The sequence below is a fragment of the Molothrus ater genome, chromosome 4, assembly GCF_012460135.2.
Source record: "Molothrus ater isolate BHLD 08-10-18 breed brown headed cowbird chromosome 4, BPBGC_Mater_1.1, whole genome shotgun sequence".
Lineage (NCBI taxonomy): Eukaryota > Metazoa > Chordata > Aves > Passeriformes > Icteridae > Molothrus > Molothrus ater.
The window spans coordinates 7,517,273-7,532,429 of record NC_050481.2 but is presented as its reverse complement, the minus strand read 5'-3'; the positions used below and the strand labels follow the sequence as shown (position 1 = coordinate 7,532,429).

Sequence of the window (15,157 nt, the reverse complement as noted above, 5' to 3'; positions counted from 1 at the left end):
GGGGGCCGGGGTGGGACCCCGTCCGGAGGAGGGGGTCCGGGGAAGGGGGCGGAGCCTGGAGGGGGGATGAATTCCCCCCAGGCCCGCCCCCTCCCCTGGACCCCCTCCTCCGGAGGGGGCCCTCCCCGACCCCCCCAGGGACCCCCTCCTCCGGAGGGGGCCCCTCCTAACCCCCCCCCCCCCTGGGACCCCTCCTAATGAGGGGGCCCCCCTGGGACCCCCTCCTAATGAGGGGGCCCCTCCTAAACCCCCTCCCCCTGGGACCCCCTCCTAATGAGGGGGCCCTGTAACTCGGCCCCCCGCCCCAGGACCCCCCCAGTGTGATGTTGGGAAAGCCGGAGCCCCGGCGGTGTCGGGCGGTGTGTTCGACTGCAATGGGGGGACCGCAGAGCGGCTCGGGCCCGGTGGGGACCCCAGCGAGGCCGGGGGCGCCGGGCTCCGGCCCTCAGGGCTTTATTATTGCCCGGCACCCCGAGCCCCGCGGCTGCGAGAAAAGGAGGAAACGGGAGGACGGGGAGACAGGAGAGATGAGGGTGGTGAGGACGGGGAGGGAGAGGGGTCGGAGTGACGAGGGAAGCGGGACAGGAAGGGAAAGGCCGAGGGGGGACAAGAGGGACGGTGGAAAGAGGAGGAATAGAAGGGAGTAGTGGGGAAGGGACACGACAGGAACGAGTGGGGGGAGTCGGGTTTGGGAGGAGAGGAAAGGAGCGTCTCAGGGCGAGAGGGAAGGGGGAGAAAGAAAGGGAATACGCGGGGAAGGAAGGAGGGGGGGTAGAGAGAGGGACAGAAGGGGAGGCCGAAGCCTCCGCGCCTTACCTGCGGAGCCCGCACACGAGCTCCCGTCCGCACCGTGCTCTGAGTGAGCAAATGGCGGCCGAGGCGATTTCCGGGGTCTAAAACACCTCGGCCCCGCCCCGCGCAGCCGCTCTGGGGCCCCGCACACCTGAGCCGCGCCCGCCGTGCACACCTGAGCCGGCCCCGCCCCTGGTCCCGCCCTTTGTGCCGCCTGACCCCGCCCCCGTTCTCTCAGGCCCCGTCCCTTGTGCCGCCCGGTTCCGCCCCTGTCCCCGCCCCCTGTTTTCAGGCTCCGCCCCCCGCACCGCTGTCCCCCGCCAGGCGGGGGCGCCGCGCTCGCACAGCGCTCCGTGTCCGCCAGAGGGCGCCCTGCGGGGTCCCGGCCCCACACGGCGGCTCCGCACCGGGGAACGGCCGCGATCCCGCACCCGGCAGCGCCCCGTGCCCGCGGCCATCCCGGGCCCCAAACCGGTCCCGGGCCCGATGCCGCTTCCATCCGCCCGACGGGGGAGAGGCGGCACCGCCCGGCACACCCCAGCGGCGCTCTGCCCCCCACCCCCGGCCGCGGTGGCACCGTCGCATCGCCCCGTGCCCGCGCTCCGTGGCCCCGCCCCTCGCACCTGTGCCGGCCCCGCCCCCCTGTCCCCCCCGGTCCCGGGGCTATCGCTCGGGAGCCTCGCTCGGCGCTGTGCGAGCCCCGCCCGACGGCTGCTCCCGCCGGGGACCGCTCGGAGCCCGGGGCGCTGCGGCGGGGCCGTGACCGCGGCCTGGGCTGCGGGGGCCGAGCGCTGCCTGGCTCTGCCGGGGGGCCCCGGGCGGTGCCGCCTCTCCCCCGTCGCCATCGGGACTGGCATCGCTATGGGGCGGGAGGGGCCTGGCTCTCCTGAGCCCGCAGAGCCCCGTCCCGGTGTCACCTTCCGTGTCCCGGCGCCGCGGGCGGGAGTGGCGGGCAGGGAGCGGCAACCGCCGGCCCCGCCTTCCCGTCCCGCTCCGTCGGGCCCGGGCTCGCCGAGCCCCGGCCGGGACCCGCCCAGGCCCGGGGACACCGCGGCTCCCGCCCCGCCTCCTGCCCCCGGCACCTCCCCGCCCGCCCGGCAACGGCCCCGGGGCCTCCGGCACCCGAGACCGCGGCGGGGGCTGGGCCCGAGCCCCCGAACGCCGGCCCCACGGGCCCCGCAACGCCGCGCTCCCGGCTCCTCACCCCCCGCCCATCGGCACCGGGGAGAGGCCCCACGAGTGTCCCGGCTCCGGGAAGAGCCTCGGCCGCAGCTCGGCCTCCGCTGCCGAGCGCCACGAGGGAGCGCCTGAGCGCTTCTCTCAGCCCCGAAGCCGCCCCCGTCAGGCCGGGGCCGGACCCGGACAGCGCCGGGCCGGGGCTCCGCCTTCCGAGCACTCGCACGCAGCATTTGGCCTCTGGCCCCGGGCCCCAAAATGCAGGACTCGGCCTCTGTGCTCGGGGCCTGGGCGAGCCTCGTTCTGCACCCCCGAAACACAGGGCTCAAGTCCCGGCTTCACAGCCCTCGGCCTGGCCGGCTGGGACTGGGTCCAAGTGCCAGCAGCGGAGGACTTTGTCCCTGAGCCCTCCTCACCTTCACCACCACAAAAAAAAAAAAAAAAAAAAAAAAAAAAAAAAAAAAAAAACCAAAAAAAAAAAAAAAAAAACCAAAACAAAAAAAAAAACCAACCCACAGGACTTAAGACTTCGATTTTGAGACCAGAAAAATGCCCAATTTATTAGTCTCAGTTCACAGGCTCGTGGAATTGACTGCGGACATCCCCACAGATGGTCACAGGGAATGGACCTCTCACACATTTGATTCTCCTGGGAGAACTGCCTCAGGCTAGCAAAAAACCCACCCGTGGCATTAGAAGGTAGGAAGCCTGCCCTGAAAGGATGCCATAAAACGCAGCCTGTCTGCAATACCGCGTTATCCCAGCACTGTGATATCCCATTATCCCCAGCCGGGTTTGTTGCGCCGCCTCCGGCTCACGGAGCGATGCCGCTCGTGGCTCCGGGCGCTGCCGCGGCGCGGGGAGCAGCCCCGGATCCGCTCGGCCCGGGGGAAGCGAAGGGGTGCCCGGTGCCCGGGCCGGAGCGGGCAGCAGCGGGTGACGATCCGGGCGCTCCTGCCCGGCTCCTGAGCTCAGGCTGAGGCAGCTCCCAGCTGCCGCCGCCGGGAAGGAGCAGCTCCCCAAGGATGGCCGCGCTCCCGGGCCATGGCAGCTGCCCCGCCTCTCTCAGGGACAGCGGCAGCTTTGGCAGAGGAAGCGGAGCCCCAGCGGCCGGGGCTCGGCAGCAGCCGGCACCGAGCCCCTTGCACTGAGCGGGAGCAGAGGGACGGGCCCGAGCCCGGGACTCGCATCCCGCCCGGGGACTCGGGGACGCGGGCTCTCTGCTCGGGCTCCGCCAGGAGGAGGAGGCGGATGGGAGTGCCCGGGAGGAGCCGGCACTGCCGGCCGACAGGGCTGCTCCTGAGGGGAGAACTCGCTCTGTGCTCCTTGGGCGGGATCAAGGCATGGCCAGAAGCTTTCATATTCATTTTACAGACTCTCGCACACCGACCGCTACCAACGTGCACTGTGCAAAGCAGCCACAATGGCTGCAGGCTCCAAAACAAAGATAAACAACGCTGTTCTCCTTTCCTTCTTTACGCAATCACACCTAGCTAAGATTCCTAACACCTGATGCCATTTTCTTTTGAAAACTCTGGCCAATACCATGCCACTGACTAGGTCTCAAAAGCAGAAAGATGACAGCCATCAATTAAAGCTGATGCCAGATCTTTGCCTATTTAGCTTTCCATGACAGAAATGCCTGGATGGATCCACGTGCTCCTCTGCTCCTATCAGCTGAGCTTTTGTCTCACTCTAATCTCATTAGGATGCCCTAAATCCAACCTGTTCTGCTTCTCAGAGCAAAGCCTGCTGCCATCTCTGCTCGTGACCTTTGCATGGCACACATTGTTAGCACACTGATAATGGCAAAACAAATTGCCTCTCCTTCTTTCTGCAGTGAACAGTTCAGCTTCTGGGGAGCTGCAGCTGTGACACTCATGAGCAGCTCTCAACGTGATCTCAGCGTGGAGCTGCTCTTTTCCAAGTCTGCCCCTGTAGAAAATCCACGTTGTTGGAAAATGTCACCAAAGCGGGAATTGCTGCTGAAGCTCTCTTAGCGCACAAGGGCAGAGCCATTCCTGGGGCTACAAGTGCCTCATTCCCACTTTTCACTGCTCTTGGATCAACCTATGTGTTCATTTCCATCTTCCTGAGAAGCCTTGATCTTTTGTAGTGGAATCAAAGCGAAGCAGAGCTGAGCAAAACCCCACCTGTTGCTATGATCCTTCCCACTGCTTTTATTGATGTTGTTCCAGCTGGATTTATTTCATTATGAAAAGGCAAATTCAAGAGTCTTTTTATCTCCACGGTTTACATTGTCTTTTGCTGGCTTGGACTTTTGCTTTCTGCCCTTTGCCGGTCTGGGCACGTTCACCTTTCAGGATTCCCATCCTCTGCCCTGCCCGGGCTGCCTCTGGCTCAGCTCCCTTGGCAGCCGCTGCTTCCACCTGAGCTCTCGGCCTTTAGCTCGCGTCCCTTTCCATGGGCCACGCCTCCCAGCTGCTCCAGCCCGGGCATTCCCGCCTGGGAACAAGCAGGGATTCCCTGCCCTGGCCCAGGGAAGCCTCCGGCCCTGCAGGCATTGCCGAGGCTCAGGGGCCGCTCCAAACCTTTGGTGTCCCAGAGCTCCCGGATCAGTGCCAGGGCAGAGCTGGGAGCCTGTCCTAAGGAGCGGGACTGACGCACGCGGTGCCTGCAAAGTCCCCCATGGATATTGGATCCAGCTGGCAGGAGCAGGTGCGGCCAAGGCAGCCCATTCCATTTCCTGCCCACCGAGAGATCTCCAGCACTTCAGCCTGCTAAGGCTGGCACACAAATCCCTGCCCTGGGGCACGGCAGCGACTGCAGCGCACCCAGGAGAAGGCAAACGCAACGACCGGGGCTCAGTTCTGAGGCTGGGATCGAGATTCATTCTCAGCCATTTCAAACAAGGATTGCACCCCACTGCTCAGTTCTTTCTGCAGCTGGGACTCCAGGAGGAGGAGAAAGGAGGCAGTTTACTGGAGCCCCTTTCCTGCCAAACACTGAGGGTCATTCAGGTGCTGAGAGAAAGCACAGCCAGGGAGAGCTGCCCCTGCTCTGCTGGGATTGCACCCTGCACTCACGAGGGACAGGTGGCTCTGTGAAATCGGTCTCAGCATTTTTGTGCCTCATAGCTCCCACTGAAATGATTTTGAGCAGAACTGAGGCTGCTGAGCGTCACTGAGCAGCACAGGAGACATCCAGCAATGCCCATGAGCTGGCAGAGATGATTGCTGGCGCTGGCCTGAGCCCTGGGCTGAGAGTTCCAGTGGCAGCAGCAGTGACAGCCACCCCGGCATTGCCCAGAAACAGGAGAAACCGCCCCTGCCCTGCCTTTGGGGAGAATGTCTGCTGTGCATCTCCCAGTTACAGCCCCAGCGCTCCCTGGGCTCCTGCAGACATTAATTCCTTCTGCCTTCCTCACAAGGCATCTCCACTCGTTCCATCGTCTGCCTGCTGGGCAATGCTCCCCTCCTTATTGCACAGGGGAGAGCGAGGAACTCTGCAATTGCCTGCACTGAGCTCCTCTCCCATCATCTCCCACTCCTTTCATGGCCTCACCAGCCAGGAGAAACATTCAAGGGGGAAAAAGTGTGCTGTGCTCTAGGCAAGGCCAGAAAGGGGCCTGAAGAGACAGATTTTGGATTAACTCTGGCTGGAGAAAACCAAAGGCAATCAGGATTGCCTCAAAATGAAAACAAGAAAGGAGAGGATTGTTAAAGCCATTTATAGAGTCACATTAAGGTCTGTTCCTCAAGGTTTTGGCTTTTGGCACTTCCGTAAGCAGCACGACAGACTGTGGGCAACTGTGACAGACTGCACAGAGGAGGGGGTTTTTTATAAATAATATAAATAATAAAAAATAGAGATATTATTTTTATATTGTATATTTCTTATATTTATTTGTAATACATATTTATAGATATGGGTGTCTATAATATATATTTGTATATTTCTATTTCTATTTTTATATTATTTATATTATTTATAAAAAAACCCAGCCTATAACCAAATAAAATCAAAAAATCCCCAATTTATTTTAACTATATTTAAATACTTTTAGATTTACAATCTAGATTTATATGTCGTTGGATATATATATAAAATAGACTATCATTTATATATATTATGGTATGTTACAATAATATACTATATATTATAGTTTTACATATTTATCTATTTGTTTTCTATACTTATGTTTACCACTATCATTTTATATTTATTTTTATGTTTATATTTATTTCTACTTTAATCTATATATTAGACCATATCAATTCATTGACCCAACGCATCAGAACCACAAAAATCCTGCGCCTTCGTCAGCACCGGTACGCAGCCCACGCTCATCCATCGCAGCATATCCAAACAAAACCTATTTCTAGGACTAACAGAACAAAGACCCCACGACATTTAACCCTAAGAAAAACTCAAATCAACCGAACTGTCAAGAAATTTGAAATCCCACTATAACTAGCCCAAAAGCTCCGTACATTCTCATCATAAACTTCCTCCTAAACCAATGGCTCAAAACCCCAAAAAACTCAGATACACATTGAAAATGACAGAACTGCTAGTAAAAACAAACACCAATTAAAAAAATCAAACCAACTCACTAAACTCAAAACCCTACAACTGACCCTAAACATTACTATAAAAACCCCCAAAGCTCTACATTTATGCTAACCCACAAATAATAACCAATCATCTATAAAAATTATTTTAAAATATTAAAAAAGCATTAAAATAAAAAATCTAAACTATTAAAATACTAAAAAATATCACTACCCAAATTTAAAAACATATTGCCTATAAAAACCCACCATATAAATGCCCCTGTCTCAAAAAATAAAACTAAAAAAAAAAATCAAACCAGAAAGAAATCGGAACTTAGGAACACAAAAACCAGAACGTTCAAGAAGTTCCACCATATCCCTGATCATACACCAACTACAAACAACATGAAACAATACAAACAATTCTTAAAAACCGCCTTAAAACCACTACATTAAAAACCCTTTCAACAATTCAAAACTGCATTGAACAAAAGCCATGTAATAAATTAACACCCAAAACTCCAGCAGCCCGGCTGGCCCTACCAAATCTCTCTGTTGATACATACAGTAAACAAAACCAAAATCCCAGGAATACCTGTCAGAAGTCTAGGAAAGAAACCTCTTGAAATTAATCCTACCTCAAATACAAACCAACCCGTCCAGAAAGTGAGCTTCACTCAAAAAACTATTTACACAGAGTTAATAAGACCAAGAAATAAAACAACACACCATCTACCACCAACGAATACAACAGTGAAGGAAAAAAAATCTACTTTTTTTTCTTTTTTATTTTTTAAACTAACTTCTTTTATTAGCCAGAACAAAAGGTTTTGCCAGGACTGTAACATCTTCTCCTTCTCCTTCTGAAATGTCCCTTCTCCTTCCCAAATTCCTTACAACTTCTGAGTTTAAATCCAAGCCAAAAGCAAAATTCGTGCACTTGTGAGTCTGGTGCTCCTGTCAGACTCTCTGTCTCACTGCACATCTTCTCACACTTTCAGTCTGAACGCTGTCCTGCCCTGATGAGTTTGACAGAAGCATTGGCACATGTTAAGAGAGCATTTCCCTCCCTGCCTCCCTCGCCAGAGCTGGTTTCCTTAGCGCATTTCAATCGATCCCAAGCCCGCAATGATGCGCGCTCACCTCAAGGCTCACAGCAAGCACGCAGCAGCTCAGGCTGACTTGGCTCCAGGGCTCCGTGCCTTGGATAGCTGAGAAAACTTCCCATGAGCCTCTGTCCCAAGACATTGGAATGCAATTTCCCTGCGCATTTGGTGGCAGCTTTGGGTCCCTCTGGGGGACGGCACCCAGCGTGACCCCCGCCCCTCGCCCGCCCCCCACCTGCTCCTGCACCGCAGTGGGGCTCCCTCTCCTGGGCACCTCGGGGTGCCCCCAACGGCATCAGAGCCCCGAGTCTTCACCCCCCCCCCCCCTTTTCCTGACCCCCAAAGAAGGCTCAGAACGAATCCGACTGCCCTGGACAGCAGCGCAGCGCTTCCCCCAAGCCCTTCCCACACGTGCATGGCCCCAGCAAGGGATTCTGCTGCAACAAGAAAGCGGGGGCAGCCCCCAGAAGGCTTGAGGTTCCTGCCCAGCCTCGCTGTCACGGGCCGGGGGCAGCGAGAGAGGGAGCGGCACAGACGGCGGGGACGGCCCGGCACAGGGCGGGGGCCGCTCTCAGCGCGATGCCGGCAAAGCCGCAGCTCCGGCGCTGTCGGCCGGGCTGCTTGAGCGGCACGGGGGGATCCGCCGAGAGCCTCCGGCCCCGCGCGGGGACTCCTGCAAGGGCCCAGGGCCGCCGGGCTCCGGCCCTCGGGGCTTTATTCTCCGGCAGCCCGAGCCCCGCGGCTGCGGGGCAAAGAAGGAAAGGGGGCACGGGAAGAGAGGAGCGAGAGCAGCGCATGAGAAAGGGCGGCGAGGGAGCTCGGGCTGCGCAGGAAAGCGGGACGGGAAGGGAAAGCCCGGGACGAGGGTACAGGGAGGCTGGGCAGAGGAAGGAGAGAGGGGGAACAGAAGGGAGTAGCGGGCTAGGGACAGGACAGGAAGGAGCCGGGTTTGTGGGGGGAGAGGGAATGGGGGAAAGGGAGCGAGAGAAGGCGAATACGGGGAGAAGGAAGGAGGGCTAGAGAGAGGGACAGGCGGGGAAGCCCCCCAGAGCCCCGGCTGCACCCCGAGCCCTGGCCCGGCGCCTCGCCCTGCCCGGGATGCTGCGCTCGGCGGAGCTCGGCTCGCTCCGGAGACGCTCGGCTCGAGTCGGCTCTTGTCGCCTCAACTCGGCTCTTGGCGCCTGCATTCGCCTCTTCGGCAGAGCTCGCCTCGCTTCGGCCCAACTCCCAGCCGCTCGGTGCCTTCGGCGCGCCTCGGCTCCGCTCGCCCCGGTTCGCTCGAGGCCGTCAGGGTCGGCCGCTCTCGCCTTGCTTCGGCCGAGCTCGTGCGATTCCCCCCGAAGGCGGCGTCGTTCGGTTGTGTTTTTAGAAATATCTTTCTCTATCGATTGTATCTTTCTATAGTTAGATTTATATTTCTAGAATACTTCTATTAATCCAAATAAAAACCCCATCTCTAACCAAAAAAATACACGAAAACACCTTCTTTTAAACGGTATCGAAATATTTTTATACTTTGTATAGTTATACTCACATTTATATATATGGTTTCTTTTGATGCAATCTATTAATAATTATCTATAATATCTATAAAATTCTAGACATGTATTTAAAGTATTATTTATATTATGTATCGTATCTACTGCTGCAACTGATTTTTTCTTCTAGTTTTAAACTTTATCTGTACGTATTTATGATATATTTCTAGACTTAGATTTCTACCTTCATATTCTTTGTATTTATCATTTTTATCATCAAAACCCTGCCTACTGACAAGTAAAAAAAACCGCTTTCTTTAACGATTTAAAAAATATTTTTATATTTATAATTTTCCTATTTCTATTTATCATTTGCTCTCTAGTACGTGATAACATACCTGCTCCTGCACCGCAGTGGGGCTCCCTCTCCTGGGCACCTCGGGGTGCCCCCAACGGCATCAGAGCCCCGAGTCTTCACCCCCCCTTTTCCTCTAGTTAGAAACTACACTGGAACTTTTTTCTGGAAACAAAGACACGACCTAAATCCTCTCCCCATGTCCTAGACAGATAGATGTTCAGTTCTTAGTTGACTGGGCAGCAGTTTCTTCAATAGAACGAGAAACAATATGGAAACGTTTTAGCTACAAGCAAATAGGCAAATCTGAACAAGGTCCTGGTGGCCAGCCGCTGCAGTTATTTTGAAGCCATTTTTTAAACAATCAAGTACTGATCCCACAAAAAATAAAGCAAAAAGCTGACTACTGGCTAAGAAAGAAGGAAAAATTAACTTTTGACGACAACAACAACATTCCAAGGACACAGGCTTTTTTCCAATCTCATACCTTATTACTACCTCTCTTGGGAATTCTCATCGTGGATCCCAAAAGGAATAAATCCCTCAGCGTGTCCTAAAGCACCAAGGAGCTACCTACAAGTGAAGGTGGCTACTTTCAGTGCAGACACAGCTGATGACACAGCAGTAGCGCAGTTCTATGCTGCCCAGGGATAATACTGTCTCCTCTTCTCCAGCAGCTGACTCTCTCCTGCCATGGTTTCTGTAAATGCATCAGAGCACGACCTTAAACACAAACAGGCAAGAAAACACCATCAGAAGTCTTTCATTGAGCACTACAAGAAGGGTTCCAAGCAGAGACCAACAGAATTTCAAGGAAGCAGTATGCAATTAAACCACCTCAGACTCGTTCAAGTATCCGGCAGGTAGATGGAACCAAAATGGAACCATTCAGAAACGACAAAGAAAACCTCCCCAAGTATTTATACAGGAGTCCTTAACGTCAGAAATGGGATGGCAGGTTATGTTCAGATAAGATGAATGTTTATTTGGATGTAGAAATAAACTTCTCTCATGGTCCTTTGCCAAAAAATAGAACCTACAAGTGAACACCTACACCTGCCTAAAAAGACCTAACGAGCCCCTGGCAGCCACCGGCATCAAAGCACAGGGGATGTTTCTAATCCAGGCTAAGGAGAACAATATCACCTTTTGTTCTCTCCAGTTTGTTTCCTCTGCAGTCCTATTTGCTTCTTATGATTTTTACACTCTCTGTATCTTCTCGGGCAGCGCTGAGTCTGACGACCGGGATACGAGAGTCCTTCCCTGCCCTACGGAGAGAACCAGGAAAAAAAGTTAAAAAAAGAACAGGGCAGTTTGAAGTTAATACTTCCGACGAGAAGCAGCACCTGACAAACAGAGTGAACAAAGCGTGACACCTCCCTGGGGACAGAAGACTTACAAACTCTCCGGGATTTACAATCCTAGTAACCAAGCCCTTCAGCACAGCAGCCAAGTGTCCCATTAGGTGGTGCTGCACCAAAGAATGATCCGAGAGGTTCCAAAGAGTGAAACGCACGTTATTTTCCAAAGACGTAAAATCGTGCAAAATAACAAAACTACAATAGATCTAAACTACAGGGCAAGAGTACAAGTGTTAACTTGAGGAGCTGGAACCATCCAGGTGAGCAACTGCTAACTGGATCCTCAACAGAGTTTGAGGAACCCTCCAGGATACAGAAGGGTTTTCCCCAGCAATGTCACAGGCCGAGTTTTGATAGAAGTACACTTGCCAGATGCTCAGAAACGTCACCCATCCTCCTCCGGGTGTCCTGAGAGAGCTGCGAATGGCTCTCACGTGGTTTGAGCTGGTTCTGTAAGGGCTCAGGGTGAATTTCACCAGATGCAGCCAAACTGGGCAACACCCAGTGGGACAGAAGGAACCCAAAGCTTGTTTTACCCAAAGCTTGGGTAAGCAGAGCTCCAGCAAATACTGAGGAAACGGACAGAACAGGGTAACAAATAATAAACATACCTTTTTTTTTTTTTTTTTTTCAGATGAGCAAAACAATTAAGGAGAAGGTGAAAAACTCACCATGACTGAACATTTCATCACCTGTAAGCTGACCATCCTTAGCATAGAGGACTCCAAATTTAAAATTCACCAATCCCTGGGAAATAAAACCAGATATTGTATGATAAACAGTCAAACAGAAGACGTAAAAATTTGTTTCCTCTAATCTTGGCATACATCCTACACATCAGAACATACATTTTATACCATCTCCCAATACACAATAATTTACCTTTAAACTTTGATAGTATAGCATAAAACCATTAACTTAGATGGGTGATCAATTATTATTAAGTTGGTGCTTCAAGTTATTTTTGCTGTCAGGTTCAAAAAAACATTACTTCTTTTTACTGTAACGAGCAATTGATTTAGAAGTCATCAAAAGCCCATCAAAATACAAAGCTGTACTCACCGGACGGGTCTGTGAGCAAGAAGTAGTTAGGCTTGTACTCACCTCTTGCCCTTCAACAACCAATAAATCCTGTCAACAAAAACAGCATCTTTAGCCCCCTCCTATTAAAGATTCTACAAGGATGATGGTTTTATTTGTGTTTAGAAGTTTGGATTTGAAATGGCCAGTTCAATGGATAAAGAGACAGTTTAAGTAGTATTCAATTATTATTATTATTATTATTATTATTATTATTATTATTATTATTATTATTATTATTAGCTACTGGAAGAAACAAACCAGTAGTATCTATACTTAATTACTTCTATTTCCAGGAAATCATAAAGAAAAAGAACCAAACAAAAAAAAGTCACTTCCTACCTTTTGTATCTCAGGATGAAAAATGTCTCTTGGGCTCTTCTCCAGTTTCTCAAGACTCCTGGCACTGAAATGCAAAGGAACGAGTGCTTTAGAGGAGGGCAAGTGCACATTCCAACCCCGAACCACCAACCGATTGCAGTTACAGCGCTTACAAAATGAATCGTTCCCAGAGCCTCTGGGAAATGGAACGGTTGGTGCAACTGCCATTTCTTCCCCAAAATACTAACTTCCAACACTTCCTAAACTTAGTTTGCATTTTAAAAACAGAAATTAGGGAGACTCAGGGTGGAGATCAGGTTGAAATTGATTTCCTTCTAAAGCACAGGGCTCTGTTCCATCACCCTTCACTTTGGCTCCACACAGAATCACGGGGAGCATTTTAGGAGGGCCCAAGAACCAATTCTATTTCTCTCTTTTTTCTAGTTCTCTCTCTTCCTAAATCATTCAAGGCAAGTCAAATGAAAAAGGACAAGTTCAGCATCAAATTCACACTTTTTCCCTTTGTCTGCTCAAGAACAGGCTTTTAAACCACTTCTTGCTGCCTTCAACGATTAAGACTTGCAAAACAGTTTCGCAAGTTTGATAGGTTTATCATAAAAACCACAGAACGCAAGCTCTGAATTACAGGAAAAGGTACACAGGCAAATATCTCAGCTGATGGTGGCTTATTTGTAAACACATACCTTAACGGAGATTGCACTGAGAATGTTTCAGTGGGACTCTAAGGGAAAAGTATTTTCTGAGTACCCTGTAAACAAGAAAAGCTAGGATATATTACAGGACATACCCACTTGTTCTGCATATTCAAATAGGATTATCAATAAAAACATTTAAGAAGGAAGAAAACCAAGGTAATTTTACTCAGCTATATTTGCTGCCGATTTAGAGGAAAAAAAAAAAAAAAAAAGTCACGGGTGCTGCAAAGAAAAAAAAAAAAGTGAACCAGAAACGCCTACAGTAGAACTTTAAAACAATTGCTTGGATAAAAGCAGCTCATGGAACATGAAGTAGAAAAAAAGCGAAACCAGTATCAGACCTGCCTATTTTCTTACCATTGCACAAGAAAAATCCGACAAGCGGTATAAAGTCACTGCCTAAAACCGATCCTAGGATGTAACCAAGAACAATTGAGGCATTTGCTAATCTAAACGGAAACCTTTTCCGGACCCTAGTGTCAAATCACACGTTTTGTCTTGCAGCAGCTCGAGGCTGGAGAGCATTTCCCCTGGGGGTCGGGAGGGTAGGGGCACAAGGGGCTGAGTTTGCGGATCGCACCTGTGCCAGCAGAAGGATCCAGCCCGGCGCTCCTTGCGCTCGCCATTCTCCGGGCCATCGCTGTGTTTTACTGCTCAGCGATGCCGCTCCATCTGTTTGCGTGGAAGAAAGAGCCACGAGCACTGAGGCACTCAGCAGCCGTGTCATTCCAGCCGCTCGTCCGCCCCCGCCCGCAGCAGCGGCAGCAGCCCGAGGGACACGGCTGCAGCTCGGCGGCTCCCGCGCCTCCGCCAGCCGCCGCACAGTGACCGCGGCAGTGCCCGGCGCCGCTCGCCCGGGGCGGCTCCTGCAGCTCCCGGCCCGCGGCAGCAAAGCACCGCCTGGCGCTCCGCCATCGGCGGGCGGCAGCGCGCCCCGCCCGAGCTGAGCCCCCGCCACCGGGACCGCTGAGCGAGGCCGAGGCACCGGGCGGACGCCCCTTCCGCGCCGCTCGGCTCCGTGCGGGCGGCCGGCCGGAGGCTTCGCCCCTCCAGCGTCGCTGCCGCGGCTCCGTCCCGCGCGGGAGAGGCGCCGGGAGCTCCCCGCGCCCAGCCCGCTCCCCCGGCGCGCGGCCGCCTCGGCCCGCCAGCCATTCATATGGCGCGTCGGCCGTTGCGTCAGACGCCGCGCTTTACGGCCGCAGGGCCTGCCGGGAGTTGTAGTCTCGGACTGACAGCCACCGCTCCGTTTGCCGCCACCGGGAGCTGCGGTCCCGCCGGGGGATCAAACGGCTCCTTCGCTCCTGGGCGCGGAAGCACCTTAGGCAGCACCGCCCCTCCCGAATGTCCTTTCTTTTCCACTCCAACTCTTTTTTCTTTTTTTCACTCTGTTTTTCACCCCCTTTTCCACTTTTGCTCTTTCTTTTTCACTCTCACCCTTTTCCTTTTTCATTTTTTTTCTTCCTTTCTCTTCCTTCTTTTTTTTTTCTTCCTTTCCTTTTTCCTTTTCTTTCTTTCTCTCTTTCTTTCTTTCTTTCTTTCTTTCTTTCTCTTTCTGTCTCCCTTTCTCTATTTCTTTCTCTCTCTCTTTCTCTCTCTTTCTTTCTGTCTCTCTATTTCTTTCTTTCTTTCTCTCGCTCTCTTTCTGTCTCCTTCTTTCTGTCTCTATTTCTTTCTCTCTTTCTTTCTCTCGCTCTCTTTCTGTCTCTATTTCTTTCTCTCTCTTTCTTTCGCTCTCTTTCTTTCTCTTTCTGTCTGTCTTTCTCTCTTTCTCTCGCTCTCTTCCTGTTTCTCTCTTTCTTTCTGTCTGTCTTTCTCTATTTCTTTCTCTCTCTCTTTCTTTCTTTCTCTCGCTCTCTTCCTGTCCCTCTCTTTCCTTCTTTCTGTCTGTCTTTCTCTATTTCTTTCTCTCTCTCTTTATTTCTTTCTCTCGCTCTCTTTCTGTCTCTTTCTTTCTGTCTCTATTTCTTTCTCTCTCTTTTTATTTCTTTCTCTCGCTCTCTTTCTGTCTCTCTCTTTCTGTCTCTATTTCTTTCTCTCTCTATTTCTTTCTCTCTCTCTCTTTCTTTCTCTCTCTTTCTTTCTTTCTTTCTCTCTTTATTTCTTTCTCTCTTTATTTCTTTCTCTCTTTCTCTCTTTATTTCTTTCTCTCTTTCTTTCCCTGTATTTCTAATCTTGGATTTCCATTCTAGCTTTAGAATAAAAAAGCAGCAGTAGAAACGTTCAGGCTACCGGGGAGTGCAAAAAACCCCAAAACG

General features: G+C 52.1%; 1 protein-coding gene and 1 long non-coding RNA gene across 3 annotated transcripts in view; both read right to left on the bottom strand.

Annotated features, from left to right (window-relative positions):
* Positions 1–7,239: 7,239 nt before the first annotated feature.
* Positions 7,240–7,917, bottom strand: LOC118700255 (uncharacterized). Its single transcript, XR_004982253.2, has 2 exons — positions 7,629–7,917; positions 7,240–7,504 (listed from the first exon to the last, which is right to left on the bottom strand). It is a non-coding gene; the product is annotated as an uncharacterized LOC118700255 (long non-coding RNA).
* Positions 7,918–9,074: 1,157 nt separating this feature from the next.
* Positions 9,075–15,157, bottom strand: part of LOC118700245 (uncharacterized) — a 171,780-nt gene continuing 165,697 nt past the window's right edge. Inside the window, exons 1-6 of one of the 2 annotated variants that reach the window (XR_004982232.2) lie at positions 13,483–14,045; positions 12,891–12,955; positions 12,208–12,271; positions 11,457–11,532; positions 10,571–10,692; positions 9,075–10,147 (exon numbers count right to left, since the gene is read on the bottom strand). The gene's annotated coding sequence lies outside the window, so the exon portion shown is untranslated. Of the gene's footprint in view, positions 10,148–10,570; positions 10,693–11,456; positions 11,533–12,207; positions 12,272–12,890; positions 12,956–13,482; positions 14,046–15,157 lie in introns of those variants that run through there. The other variant, XM_054514737.1, reaches the window with a different exon arrangement.